The sequence below is a fragment of the Schistocerca nitens genome, chromosome 1, assembly GCF_023898315.1.
Source record: "Schistocerca nitens isolate TAMUIC-IGC-003100 chromosome 1, iqSchNite1.1, whole genome shotgun sequence".
In the NCBI taxonomy this organism is placed as follows: Eukaryota; Metazoa; Arthropoda; class Insecta; order Orthoptera; family Acrididae; genus Schistocerca; species Schistocerca nitens.
The window spans coordinates 123962597-123976613 of record NC_064614.1 but is presented as its reverse complement, the minus strand read 5'-3'; positions in this window follow the sequence as shown (position 1 = coordinate 123976613).

Genomic DNA, 14017 nt, shown 5'->3' with positions numbered 1-14017 from the left:
CAGAGCTACTCATTCTTCTTCTACTGTATTCCTTTCCCCCATTCGTGACAATTGTTCCCTAATGCTCTCCCTGAAACTCTGTACAACCTCTGGTTCTTTCAGTTTATCCAGGTCCCATCTCCTTAAATTCCCAACTTTTTGCAGATTCTTCAGTTTTAACCTACAGTTCGGAGATTGTGGTCAGAGTTCACATCTGGCCCTGGAAATGTCTTACAATTTAAAAACCTGGTTCCTAAATCTCTGTCTTACCATTACATAATCTATCTGATACCTTTTAGTATCTCCAGCTTTCTTCCATGTATACAACCTTCTTTCATGATTCTTGAACCAAGTGTTAGCTATGATTAAGTTATGCTCTGTGCAAAATTCTAGCAGACTGCTTCCTCTTTCATTTCTTAGCCCCAAACCATATTCACCTACTATGTTTCCTTCTCTCCCTTTTCCTACTGTCGAATTCCAGTCACCCATGACTATTAAATTTTCGTCTCCCTTCACTAGCTGAATAATTTCTTTTATCTCATCATCAATTTCTTCGTCGTCTGCAGAGCTAGTTGGCATATAAACTTGTACTACTGTAGTAGGCGTGGGCTTCGTGTCTATCTTGGCCACAATAATGCGTTCACTATGCTGTTTGTAGTAGCTTACCCGTACTCCTATTTTTTATTCATTATTAAACCTACTCCTGCATTACCCCTATTTGATTTTGTATTTATAACCCTGTATTCACCTGACCAAAAGTCTTGTTCCTCCTGCCACCGAACTTGACTAATTCCCACCATATCTAACTTTAACCTATCCATTTCCCTTTTTAAATTTTTTAACCCACCTGCCCGATTAAGGGATCCGAAATTGCACGCTCCGATCCATAGAACACCAGTTTTCTTTCTTCTGATAATGTCGTCCTGTTGAGTAGTCCCCGCCCGGAGATCCGAATGGGGGACTATTTTACCTCCGGAATATTTTACCCAAGAGGACGACATCATCATTTAATCATACAGTAAATCTGCATGCTCTCGGGAAACATTACGGCCGTAGTTTCACCTTGCTTTCAGCCGTTCGCAGTACCATAACAGCAAGGCCATATTGGTTAGTGTTACAAGGCCAGATCAGTCAATCATCCAGACTGTTGTTGGCCCTGCAACTACTGAAAATGCTGCTACCCCTCTTCAGAACCACACGTTTGTCTGGCCTCTCAACAGATACCCCTCCGTTGTGGTTGCACCTACGGTACGGCTACCTGTATCGTTGAGGCACGCAAGCCTCCCCACCAACGGCAAGGTCCATGGTTCATACATCTTTGAATTCAGCACCCTTCTGTGATCACGCCACATCATGGCGTGAAACAGGTGCACTGAAAAATCGTATTGACCCTTGCTGTTTCAGCTCATGTTCAAAGATCTTCGAATGGTACTTATCAGTCCCTAGTGGTTCCATCCTGCACACCAGAGCAAAAATTGCGGTCGAACTGCACTCCAAAGGGGCGAGATCACATTCACTGGGGGCCTTGTGATGTTCGTCAAAAACTACTAATTTGCATAGGAGGTGTCAAAAATGCCAACGATTGTTAATAACGTCGCCCTTTTGCTCATCATGCTGTGGAAATGTGTGGAAATGAATCTACAAAGGAAATAAGTGGCTTCATTGACGCCGTTTGTGACACAACCTGAGGAATTTTCGTTTCGATTCTAAGCGGCAGTGTGGCTGAAATGTTTTCCTCGGCCACTCATTAGAAAACTGCGTGATTTCATCGCTGGGCGTCGCGGTTCTGATCTCCACCGCAGAGGCGTCAAAAGTAGGGGTGAAATATGGGTAAGAGGGAGTGTGGGTACCTTCGTTTCGTCCGACAATTCCACGTACAAGTGCCATCGGGCAGAATTGTGGTGAAATTTGGTGCCAACGTGAAATCGGTAACCCACTTTACACGTCGCATGAACTTGTGAGCTGTGGCCTTTCTTCTGCATGTGTCGACAACTTTCTGTTTGTAACATCGTCAAGCCTGACGTCGCAGGGCGCCACGCATTTGCACCGTTACAGAGAAAGGTTGTAGGCGCCTTTGAGACAAATTCCAAACTTATGTATCGGAATGGGAGAAAATTACAGTGTTTCGAAGAAGTGATCCTTCAGTTCTGTTGCACAGTGAAGTTATGTCAAACTAGTCCAACTGATCTGGCAGGTTCCATTACTACACTAGCCTGACACCACCTGTTTTGGAAGGAAACAGTCGTTTTTGTTCACACACCTTCATAGTGTAGGTTTAGCAATACCTGTCGGAATTATAGAAATATGATAAAACCAAGCTTTCTTGCTAGGAGGGGAGCTGATCCTTTCAGTTTGGTATACAGAACACGAGTTATGAGACTCACACAATTTGTCTAGAGACGGGAGGAGAGGAGGGAGAAGGAGACCAATGGGAATCATAGAAATGGGGATGATGATGATGATGATGATGTTTGGCTTGTGGGGCGCTCAAGTGCGTGGTTATCAGCGCACATACAATCTCCCAACCTTTGCTCAGTCCAATCTCGCCACGTGCATGAATGATCATGAAATGATGAGGACAACCCAACAACCAGTCATCTCGAGGAAAGTGAAAATCCCTGACCCCATGAGACCACGAGCTGCAGACGGGGAGGGGGGGGGGGGGGGGGGGAAGAAACCTGACAACCAGTAGGACAACACCTCTTTGATTTTTCCACCGTTTTCTATGTCAAACAATTGGTCTACTCAAGTAGGAGTTGGGCGAGGTGGGGTAATGGGGACAGGAATGGCCTTGACCTTGACCTATAAAGTGACAGGTCATCTAGTGTTGAACTGGCTCTGCTCCTCCGCTTACGTGGTTTACTGAGAACGTTTCATAGTTCGTGTCGTGATGACATCATTAGTATATCTTAAACAATTCACGAAATATCTTATTTGTACAGCTTAGCTGAATCACTCTACATATGCAGAACTGGAACGAATAGGGAATCATTTTATACTTCTAACACTTTTAACATTATATGTTAAAATATTTTCCGTTTTCAGAAAAGCTTTTCAAGTTGTTGCTAGTCTGTGTTTTATTTCCTCTCCAGTTCGTCTATCGTCAGTAGTCTTCCTGCTCACACAACTATACTTATCTAGTACTTTTGATGTCTCACTTAATAATTTAAATTTCCTGACTAAATTATACTACACTTCATTAACCATTTTTCTTTTTTTTCTACTTTTGTGTATGTTGTTCCAATAAATTGTTATCAAGACGCTATTCATTACGTTCGACGGATGTTCCAAGATGTTTGCTGTCTCTGACACAATTATGGAGTCATCAGCAAACCTTGTTGTTTCTTATTCCTCTGTATTAAGCTTAATTCGCTTTCCAAAATTCCTTTTCGTCTCCTTTACTGCCTGCTCAATCTACAGATTAAATAAGAGCGGAATTAGTTTACAGCAGCAAACCTGGCAGAATCAGTCGATTGGATTCACTTACAGGATTCTCTCATATTCTGTTTCGAGTGATATTCCCCATTTTTTTTTATTATTTGTTAGTGGTTGTACCAAGAAAACCTTAATCCCCTGGCTGCATTTATTCCCGAGGATGAAATCGCTGCCAGCATATTCGCTGAAGTTCGCAGGAGCTCATCAGTATATTGCCGCCCCTTTCTTCTCGGGTTTGGACGCCAGAAACAGAACAAAAGCAAGGCGTTCCTCGCCTCTGTGATGGCAGACCCCCTCCCCTCCCCTCTCCCCCCCCCCCCCGCCCCACCCGCCCAACACCACTGCCTGCTGAGGAACAAGAGCCCGCAGGTGGTCCGGTTGTCTAGCGGGGTCCATTAGGCAGATTCATGTAGCCGGGCCAAACAGCGCGTTACTTGCTAATGAAGAGGCATGGTGGCCGAGACAGTCACATGTTGATGCCTGCCGTGGGAAGGCTGGTGCAGCAACGGAAAGGAATGACAACAGGGAAGTCGTGAAGTATTACTGATCATTCAAACTTACTCGTAAAACTGTTGGCTGCTGACTCTTTACGTAGTGTGTACAGGGTGTCCAGAAAAGGACTCCTTGATTTCAAAATTAAATATCTCGAAAACAAAGATCGATAGAGGAATCCAGTAAACGGTATGTTTATTGTGAAGGCTGTAAGAAGTTTATACAGCAGTTTGAAATAATACACTCCTGGAAATGGAAAAAAGAACACATTGACACCGGTGTGTCAGACCCACCATACTTGCTCCGGACACTGCGAGAGGGCTGTACAAGCAATGATCACACGCACGGCACAGCGGACACACCAGGAACCGCGGTGTTGGCCGTCGAATGGCGCTAGCTGCGCAGCATTTGTGCACCGCCGCCGTCAGTGTCAGCCAGTTTGCCGTGGCATACGGAGCTCCATCGCGGTCTTTAACACTGGTAGCATGCCGCGACAGCGTGGACGTGAACCGTATGTGCAGTTGACGGACTTTGAGCGAGGGCGTATAGTGGGCATGCGGGAGGCCGGGTGGACGTACCGCCGAATTGCTCAACACGTGGGGCGTGAGGTCTCCACAGTACATCGATGTTGTCGCCAGTGGTCGGCGGAAGGTGCACGTGCCCGTCGACCTGGGACCGGACCGCAGCGACGCACGGATGCACGCCAAGACCGTAGGATCCTACGCAGTGCCGTAGGGGACCGCACCGCCACTTCCCAGCAAATTAGGGACACTGTTGCTCCTGGGGTATCCATGAAGCTGGGCTACGGTCCCGCACACCGTTAGGCCGTCTTCCGCTCACGCCCCAACATCGTGTAGCCCGCCTCCAGTGGTGTCGCGACAGGCGTGAATGGAGGGACGAATGGAGACGTGTCGTCTTCAGCGATGAGAGTCGCTTCTGCCTTGGTGCCAATGATGGTCGTATGCGTGTTTGGCGCCGTGCAGGTGAGCGCCACAATCAGGACTGCATACGACCGAGGCACACAGGGCCAACACCCGGCATCATGGTGTGGGGAGCGATCTCCTACACTGGCCGTACACCACTGGTGATCGTCGAGGGGACACTGAATAGTGCACGGTACATCCAAACCGTCATCGAACCCATCGTTCTACCATTCCTAGACCGGCAAGGGAACTTGCTGTTCCAACAGGACAATGCACGTCCGCATGTATCCCGTGCCACCCAACGTGCTCTAGAAGGTGTAAGTCAACTACCCTGGCCAGCAAGATCTCCGGATCTGTCCCCCATTGAGCATGTTTGGGACTGGATGAAGCGTCGTCTCACGCGGTCTGCACGTCCAGCACGAACGCTGGTCCAACTGAGGCGCCAGGTGGAAATGGCATGGCAAGCCGTTCCACAGGACTACATCCAGCATCTCTACGATCGTCTCCATGGGAGAATAGCAGCCTGCATTGCTGCGAAAGGTGGATATACACTGTACTAGTGCCGACATTGTGCATGCTCTGTTGCCTGTGTCTATGTGCCTGTGGTCCTGTCAGTGTGATCATGTGATGTATCTGACCCCAGGAATGTGTCAATAAAGTTTCCCCTTCCTGGGACAATGAATTCACGGTGTTCTTATTTCAATTTCCAGGAGTGTAGTTACAAAAGCTGCTAACAGATGGCGCTGTAATCGCCATACGTAATGCCTAGTATAAATAGTGATCCGAAGCCCAGAGCGATCAGTTCCACTATTGAAACGTGAAAGGAGGTTAGCGTACCGAAGGAAGAGATTAAAACCATGTACTCCATTGAACAACGCGTTTTTCTGGTGCCAGAGTACCACAGGTTAGAAGAGAGCCCTACGGCAACAAGGCGAAGTTTTCAAGCACGATTTGATGTTCCAAAAGGACCCGATGCGAAAACCATTCGTACGCTCTTCGCAAAATTTCACCGAACAGGCAGCGTAACTGATGATCTAGTGGGGCGTGTTGGCCGCAAGCAAACCGCAGTTACGCCTGAAAATATCGCCACAGTTTCTGGAATTATTCAGCGAAATCCAATGTCATCCGTCCGTAGAATTGCATCTGAGACTGGTTTGAAGCGTTCCAGCACGCAGAAAATACTGAGAAAGAGCTTACACATGTTTCCATTCAAAATTCAAACGCACCAGGTCATACCCGTACGAGCTGTGCACAAGGGGTTGCCTTTGCTAATCAGATGCTCACAATGATTGACAGTGAAGGATTTGATGTTGGATGCATCTGGTTTATAGATGAAGCACACTTCCACCTGAATGGATACGTGGATAAGCAGAACTGGCGATTTTGGGTTTCCGAAAATCCATATTGGTGTGAAGCGAAACCCCTGTATTCTCCTAAAGTTACTGTGTGGGCTGCAGTATGCAGCAGAGGCATTATTGGCCCTTTTTTCATTCGAGAAACGGTCACGGGTGCACGTTACGTTGCAATTGTGGAACAATTTGTCGCCACACAGCAAGCGTTAGAGGATCGACCAGGTACTGAATGGTTTATGCAAGATGGAGCCCGACCACATCGGACCGAACAAGTGTTTCGCTTTCTTGAGGAATACTTCGGGAATCGAGTCATTGCTTTGGAATATCCCAAATTTACTGGTGTAGGCATGGATTGGCCTCCATATTCGCCGGATTTGACTCCCTGTGACTTTTTTTTGTGGGGCACAGTGAAATACATGGTCTACCCGAAGCATCCCGCCACGCTGGACGAGCTTGAATCGGCGATCTCTGTGGCATGTGAATCCATTTCGGTTGAGACACTACGAAACGTGATGGCGAATTTCATTCTTCGTTTGCGCCACCTCTGTAGTGCCAATGGTGAACATTTTGAAAACATTGTGATGTGATTGTTTGCAAAGATTGTTTTCATACGATTATTTCACTTATGTATGCTGATATGAGCTGTACAGCGTACAGCGCCATCTGTTAGCAGCTTTAGTAACTATTATTTCAAACTGCTGTATAAACTTCTTACAGCTTTCACAATAAACATACCGTTTACTGCATTCCTCTATCGATCTTTGTTTTCGAGATATTTAATTTTGAAATCAGGGAGCCCTTTTCTTGACACCCTGTATATTCACATGCAGTTCTATATCACAATTAAAGTGTCTGTTAAAGAGTGGCGATGTTCATAAGAGCAGTCTAACCGAGTACCATGACACTTGGCTGCAATTGAAAAACCAATGCTACCTGTACTATAGCAGAGTTATTTTGTTTGCCTGTATACTGATTTCTAGAAATTGTTTTTGTTGTTGTGGCCTTAAGTACAAATTCTGAATGCAAGCAGCTTTCCACACTAGCCAGTCCTGTACAAGTCTGTTCAGCTTGTATAACTTATTTTACATCCTAAATCTACCTAATGTGCTTAGTGTATTAAGTTATTTCATTAGTTAAATGTTCCATAGATCATTTGAAAGACTCTTTTATCGAAATAATGTGGAACAGGATATATATACATGTTACAGTCAAAACCTGTTTTTAGTTAGAATGCGTTCTTACTAGTTAAAACTAGTTTTTACTGAGCCACTTCGTCAAAACGCGTTTTGCCTAGTTGAAACTAAACTTTCGCTTTTGAACAGCAGTAAATTTTAGTTGTAACTAAGACTATCAGTATCAACTAGTTTCATCTAGTAAGAACGCTTTCTAACTAAACTAGACTGAACTAGTTTTCACTAAATTCATTTAGGGGCAAATATTGAAATTAAGAGCAACTACGTGTTGATTGAAACAAGGAACAGCATTTTTGTATTGTGCAATGCAATATTTATTGGAATATTGATCATACATCCAAACACATTCCGGATAGGGAAAACAAGAAGGCGCCAACACGAAAATGGCGAGTGTTGCTGCAAACTGGATGACAACAGGAAAAACGTAAGAAGAGAAACGCATGTGTATTGTGAAGAGTGTGAAGGGTGCGATGGTGGATTGTGTGCAATACCATACTTTGAGCTATACCATTCAAAGAGCCATTTCTAATAAATATTCTTCAAGAAACTGTGTTTCCTTTAGATCTATCACTAAAACCCTTCCTCATTATAATTGACTTCAATAATTAACGACAAATGTCAAACATATTCATTACTTCACTGATTTAATGCTCTGAAAATGTTGCTAACTATTCTAGTAACTAATTAATATTTTAACTTTTAATACTTACATAGTAATATATTTTATAATATGTATTAAGTACCCAATCGCCTTTCAAACAACGACAGTTTGCCTTGCGATAACAAACAATCAAAATTTAATTGTTAAATTTTTTGGTAGATTTCTCTTTTATTAAAACCATAGCAACTTTTGTGAAATGTATGAGTAATTAATATACTTTTACTGTATGATTATTTTGTTTACACTTTCGTAACTAATACTGTTAATATGGCTCTGTAATGTTCCTTAAAACATTTCTTCAGTGTATGGTTATTTTTGTATTGCTTTAGTTAATATTAGTGACTTAGATGTATGATCAATATCATCAATAAATACTGCATTGCACAACACAAAAATGCTGTTTTTTGTTTCAGTCAACACGTAGTTGCTCTTAATTTTAATATTTGCCCCAAAATAAATATAGTGAAAACTAGTGCTGTCTACTTTAGTTAGAACGCATTCTTACTAGTTGAAACTAGTTGATACAGATAGCCTTAGTTACAACTAGAATTTACTGCTGGTCAAAAGCGAAAGTCAGTTAAAACTAGAATTTACTGCTGGTCAAAAGCGAAAGTTTAGTTTTAACTAGGAAAAACGCTTTTTGACGAAGTGGCTCAGTAAAAACTAGTTTTAACTAGTAACAACGTGTTCTGACTAAAAACGGGCTTTGACTGTAATATATAATGAAAAAATTATTATTACTTTATTCCTGCTCATGGAACTACATTTATTTTGTTTTTATTTACGTCTTTTTATTTTTGTTTACTGGCTACCGCTTTTCAAGTAGAAAACTTCGTCAGAGGAATAGAAGGTGCTGTCCATGTGAAATGATTTTAAATTAGATTGTAAACTTGCTTCACTACCTGCCAGACATCTTATGTTATTGGGCAAATTATCAAAAATTTATTGTTGCTGCATATTGAACTGCTTTCTCAGCCACTGACAGCTTTAACAACGGTTTTCTCTCTAGTGTTGTAGGTATGCATATCATCGTTCTTTTCAAATTGTGATCGTTTATTTATGACGAATGTCATTAGTGACTATATGTATTATGACGATGCAGATAAAATCCCTAGTTCCTTGAAGAGATACCTATATGACATTGGTGGCTGAACACTACATATACATACTGCTCGCTTTTGTTAAGAAACTCAGTAACATACTTCTGCCAGTTCCAGTTTTCATTACTATGTACACCCAAAAACTTGGAGCATTCTACCCTATTTACTGACTCATGCGCATGTGCTATATCAGTTTTTGGTATGAGTCTATCTGTTGTACAGAACTGAGAGTAATGTTACCGTGTATTGATAATTTTTACTTATGGACCGTCTGACAGCAACTGAATAAAACACAATTTTAGTGCCATACGCGTTTCGCCTTTATTTTCGGCAACATACATTTAACATCTTTAGAAAACCAACAGCCACGGACACAATAATGCATTCCACATCCAACCACCCCCACAGCCAGAAACGTGCAGCACTAAGACACATGTTACATAGATTAAACAGAATCCCACTCAGCAAGAGAAACTATGAACAAGAAATGAGTACAATCATACAAAAAGCTAGGAACAACGGGTATGACACACATGTGTTACACAGGCTCAATCAAAAAATAAAAACACAAATAAAAAACAAACACAACATTTCCAGAATACAAAAGAACTCACAAGCTGAAAACTTACAAACACACTCAACAAACACACACAATGACTACACCGCACAGAAAAGAACCAGATGGTACACCATGACCTACACACATAAACTAACACACAGAGTTGCAAACATCCTAAAGAGACAGGGCTTCAAAATAGCATATAAGCCTGGGCAAACCCTTCAATCACACCTAAGCCAGCCAGCTACCAAGAGGGACAAATTCCAACAATCAGGAATATATAAACTTGAATGTCAAAGTTGTGATGCATTATACATAGGCACGACATGCAGGGATTTTGAAACAAGATACAAAGAACATATCAGATGTTGGAAGTATGAAACAAACCATTCCACATTTGCAGAACATTTAAAACACTACAACCATCATCCTACAAACATGGAACAAGAAATAAAAATAATGAGAATAAGTAACCATGACAAACATCTTATACAAACACAAGAAAACTTCCAGATCCAGAAAGCCATAGCAGAAAACAAACATGTGATAAATGAACAAACACACATCAGCACAGGCTCCCTACTACACTTAATAAAAGAAATGATAACATAAAACAAAAAAACTCTTCCCCACACCATCTGGACACACACACACACACACACACACACACACAGCATAAAATAATATATATCACACCAAAACACATACACACACACACACACACACACACACACACAGCACAAAATAAAATAAAATAAAATAAATATCACACACACACACACACACACACACACACACAAACACATACACAAACGCACACACAAATGCATACACGAACAGATCACAGATACTTCAATAATTACACTCATAAGTTTCGATCTTTGGCAAAAACATTTGACAGTCGGCAACAGAAACCAAAACATTGCATTAAAACAAGCGTTCAGTGCATAGTGCTGTGGAATGTGGAAAAACCGCAAATTGGCGTTCGTAAGAAGAAGAACAACACCAAAAATGTAACAGGAGCGTAGTATGTAAGAAATTGTCCACGCAACCTGTAAGTACAGTCCAAAACATTACTACTTAACAGGAAATAGCAACCACCAGAACTGTTTATAACCTATAGGCACAGTGACAAAAATGTAAATAAAATAGCTATCATATGTACATATTCCAGGCCACTGATGATGCCTTGCAGAAAATAAAGGCGAAACGCGTATGGCACTAAAATTGTGTTTTATTCAGTTGCTATCAGACGGTCCATAAGTAAAAATTATCAATATACCATAATATTACACGCAACTGAGGAAGGCAGGACTACAAAAGTTAAATGATGAAAGTAATCTGTTTTTTAATATCTAGGGAAAGTCAGTATTTGGAGAACCCCTTAATAATTATTTTGAAAATATAAATCACCGACTCTTCTGTTGCTTTCTCTCCAATCGAGCTAGGTGGCGCGTTGATTAGCACACTGGACTCACAATCGGAAGGACGACGGTTTAAACCTGTGGCCACCCATCCTGATTTAGGTTTTCCATGATTTCCCTAAATCGCTTCAGGCAAATGCCGGGATGGTTGCTTTGAAAGGGCTGAGCCGATTTCCTTCCCCATCCTCCCCCAATCCAATGGGTCCAGTGACCTCGCTGTTTGGTGCTGTCCCCCAAATAAACCAACTAATCTTCTCTCTAATGGTATTTATTATAACATTAGTATCATTTGGAAAAAGTATTGAATTTCAAGTGGAAAATTATTCATATATGGAAGAAATAGGAGTGGATCCAAAATTGAACCCTGTTGGACTCCCTTTGTGTTTCTTCACCAATCACTAAAATTTTCTACGTTTCTGACATTGTCTTATTTAATCAGTACAACCTTATACATTCTGTTTGAGCATGATTCAAACCAGCTGACCAGCTTTGTGTAGAGTCATCAATTTCGTAAAACTTGAGTTAGTTTCCCTCCGCTTTCTACTAAGAAGTGACTATTCATTGATACCTCGGAAGTATTCTGGAAACCTATCACTTCTTTTCGTCAAGTTGTGTCATAATGGAATTTTCTTCAGAACTGAAATCAGTATCTTTCATTGGTTAACTGAGCTACCCAACTAATCTTCGACATGCTTCTGTAACACCACCACTAACAAGATTCTATTTTTTATGTTTTACTTCCATGTGAGGCTACATGCCAGACAAATATTTTCAGAAAATGCTTCCTAAACATTAACTTTTCTTTATTCAGAGAAGTGGTTGCTTACTGTCTGCTAATCTGTATTTCTGTAAATTAAGAAGAAAACATTTGTAACACTGGAAAAAACAAAGTAACAGAAATCTAAGTTTGTGAAATGTTTCCACTGAAATAATGAGGTACAAAAGTGAAGGATGCAGAGTATCGATGTGATGCAAAGATAGGTATGTTCGTCTATACTCCCTGATTCCATAGTCGGAAAAAGTTTTTTTTTAGTAAGCGTTTTATGAAAGCTTGGAATAAGTACAACTTAGTATGAGGTCACTAGTCAGTTTCAATTAATATGCTACTATTGAGAACCAGTTTTGGGGCAAGGAAAAAAGAAAAAAAATTGGCTCTGAGCACTATTTGACTTAACTTCTGAGGTCATCAGTCGCCTAGAACTTAGAACTAATTAAACCTAACTAACCTAAGGACATCACACACATCCATGCCCGAGGCAGGATTCGAACCTGCGACCGTAGCGGTCACTCGGCTCCAGACTGTAGCGCCTAGAAATGCACGGCCAATCCGGCCGGCTAAAAAAGAAAAATTATTAGGTTTTAGTTTCATGTTACGCAAAAAAATTGTTTTTCGTAAATATGCGGAAGTATCCCGTCATTAGTGGATATTTTAATTCAGTTCTGCGAAATGGAAACATTTTGTAAATAATAATATTTCTACTTCAATTAGGTCTACTGTATATTGTTATTATTACCCTAATCTTTCCTACATTGCTGGGTTCTCTTTGCTGTAAATTGCTAAGCTGTCATCTGCAATTAAACTTGCGCCCCTTTGAGCAGCAGTTTGTCGTACGAAGGGTACCAAGCTATTGGAAAAAGGTCGGGTCATTGCAGTTTTCAAGAAGGGTCGTAGGACAGATGTACGTTATTATAGGTCTATATCGTTGATATCAATCTTTTGTAGAATTATGTAACGTATTTTATGCTCAAGAATTTTGACATTCTTGGAGACCTTCCGAATCTCAGCTCGCTCTGTTCCTCCACGAGCTCCACAGCGCTGTTGAAATCGGCGCTCATGTTGATGCCGTATTGTTCCACTTCAGGAAGGCATTGACACCGCCACGCACCGCCTTTTAGTGAAGCAAATACGAGCTTACCGAGTATCGGAACAGATTTGAAACTGGATTCAAGACTTCCTTGCAGACAGTACTCAAGACGTCGCTCTTAACGGAACAAAATCAACAGATGTGAAGATAAATTCCGGAGTATCTCAGAGAAGTGTGCTTAGACCACTACTGTTTACAGTGTGTATAAATGATAGTGGAAAGTTTCAGATGCTCTTTGAGGCTGTTCGCGGATGATGCGGTTGCCTGTAACACAGTGTAAACGCCAGAAGAGAGTGCTGATTTGCAGAATAACCTACAGAGAATTGATGAATGGTGCAGGCTTTGACAGTTGTCTCTGAAGATAAATAAATGTAACATTTTGAGCAAATACAGTAAAAAAGAGACACCACAGTACAACTATACTGTTGATGAGGGACTACTGGAAACACTAACCACCGTACGATATCTAGTAGTATCTGTGCCTAGCGACCTTAAGCGGAATGACGAGGCCGGCCGGTGTGGCCGTGCGGTTCCAGGCGTTTCAGTCTGGAACCGCGTGACCGCTACGGTCGCAGGTTCGAATCCTGCCTCGGGCATGGATGTGTGTGATGTCCTTAGGTTAGTTAGGTTTAATTAGTTCTAAGTTCTGGGCGACTGATGACCTCAGAAGTTAAGTCGCATAGTGCTCAGAGCCATTTGAACCATTTTGGAATGACGACATAAAACAAATAGTAGGAACAGCAGATGCGAGACGGATCCACTGGAGGAATCTTAAGGATATGTTAACTATAAAAATATGGCTTGCAAGGCGCTTGTCGAATCGATTCTTGAGTATTGTTTATCAGTCTGGGGTCCTTACCACGCAGGATTGATAGAAGAGATTGAGAAGATCCAACGAAGAGCGGTGCGTTTCGTCACGGGAACGTTCAGTCGGCGCGAGAGCGTTACAGAAAGGCTCGACAAACTCCAGTGGCACACGTTACAAGAGGAGGAGGAGGAGATTAGTGTTTAACGTACCGTCGACAACGAGGTTA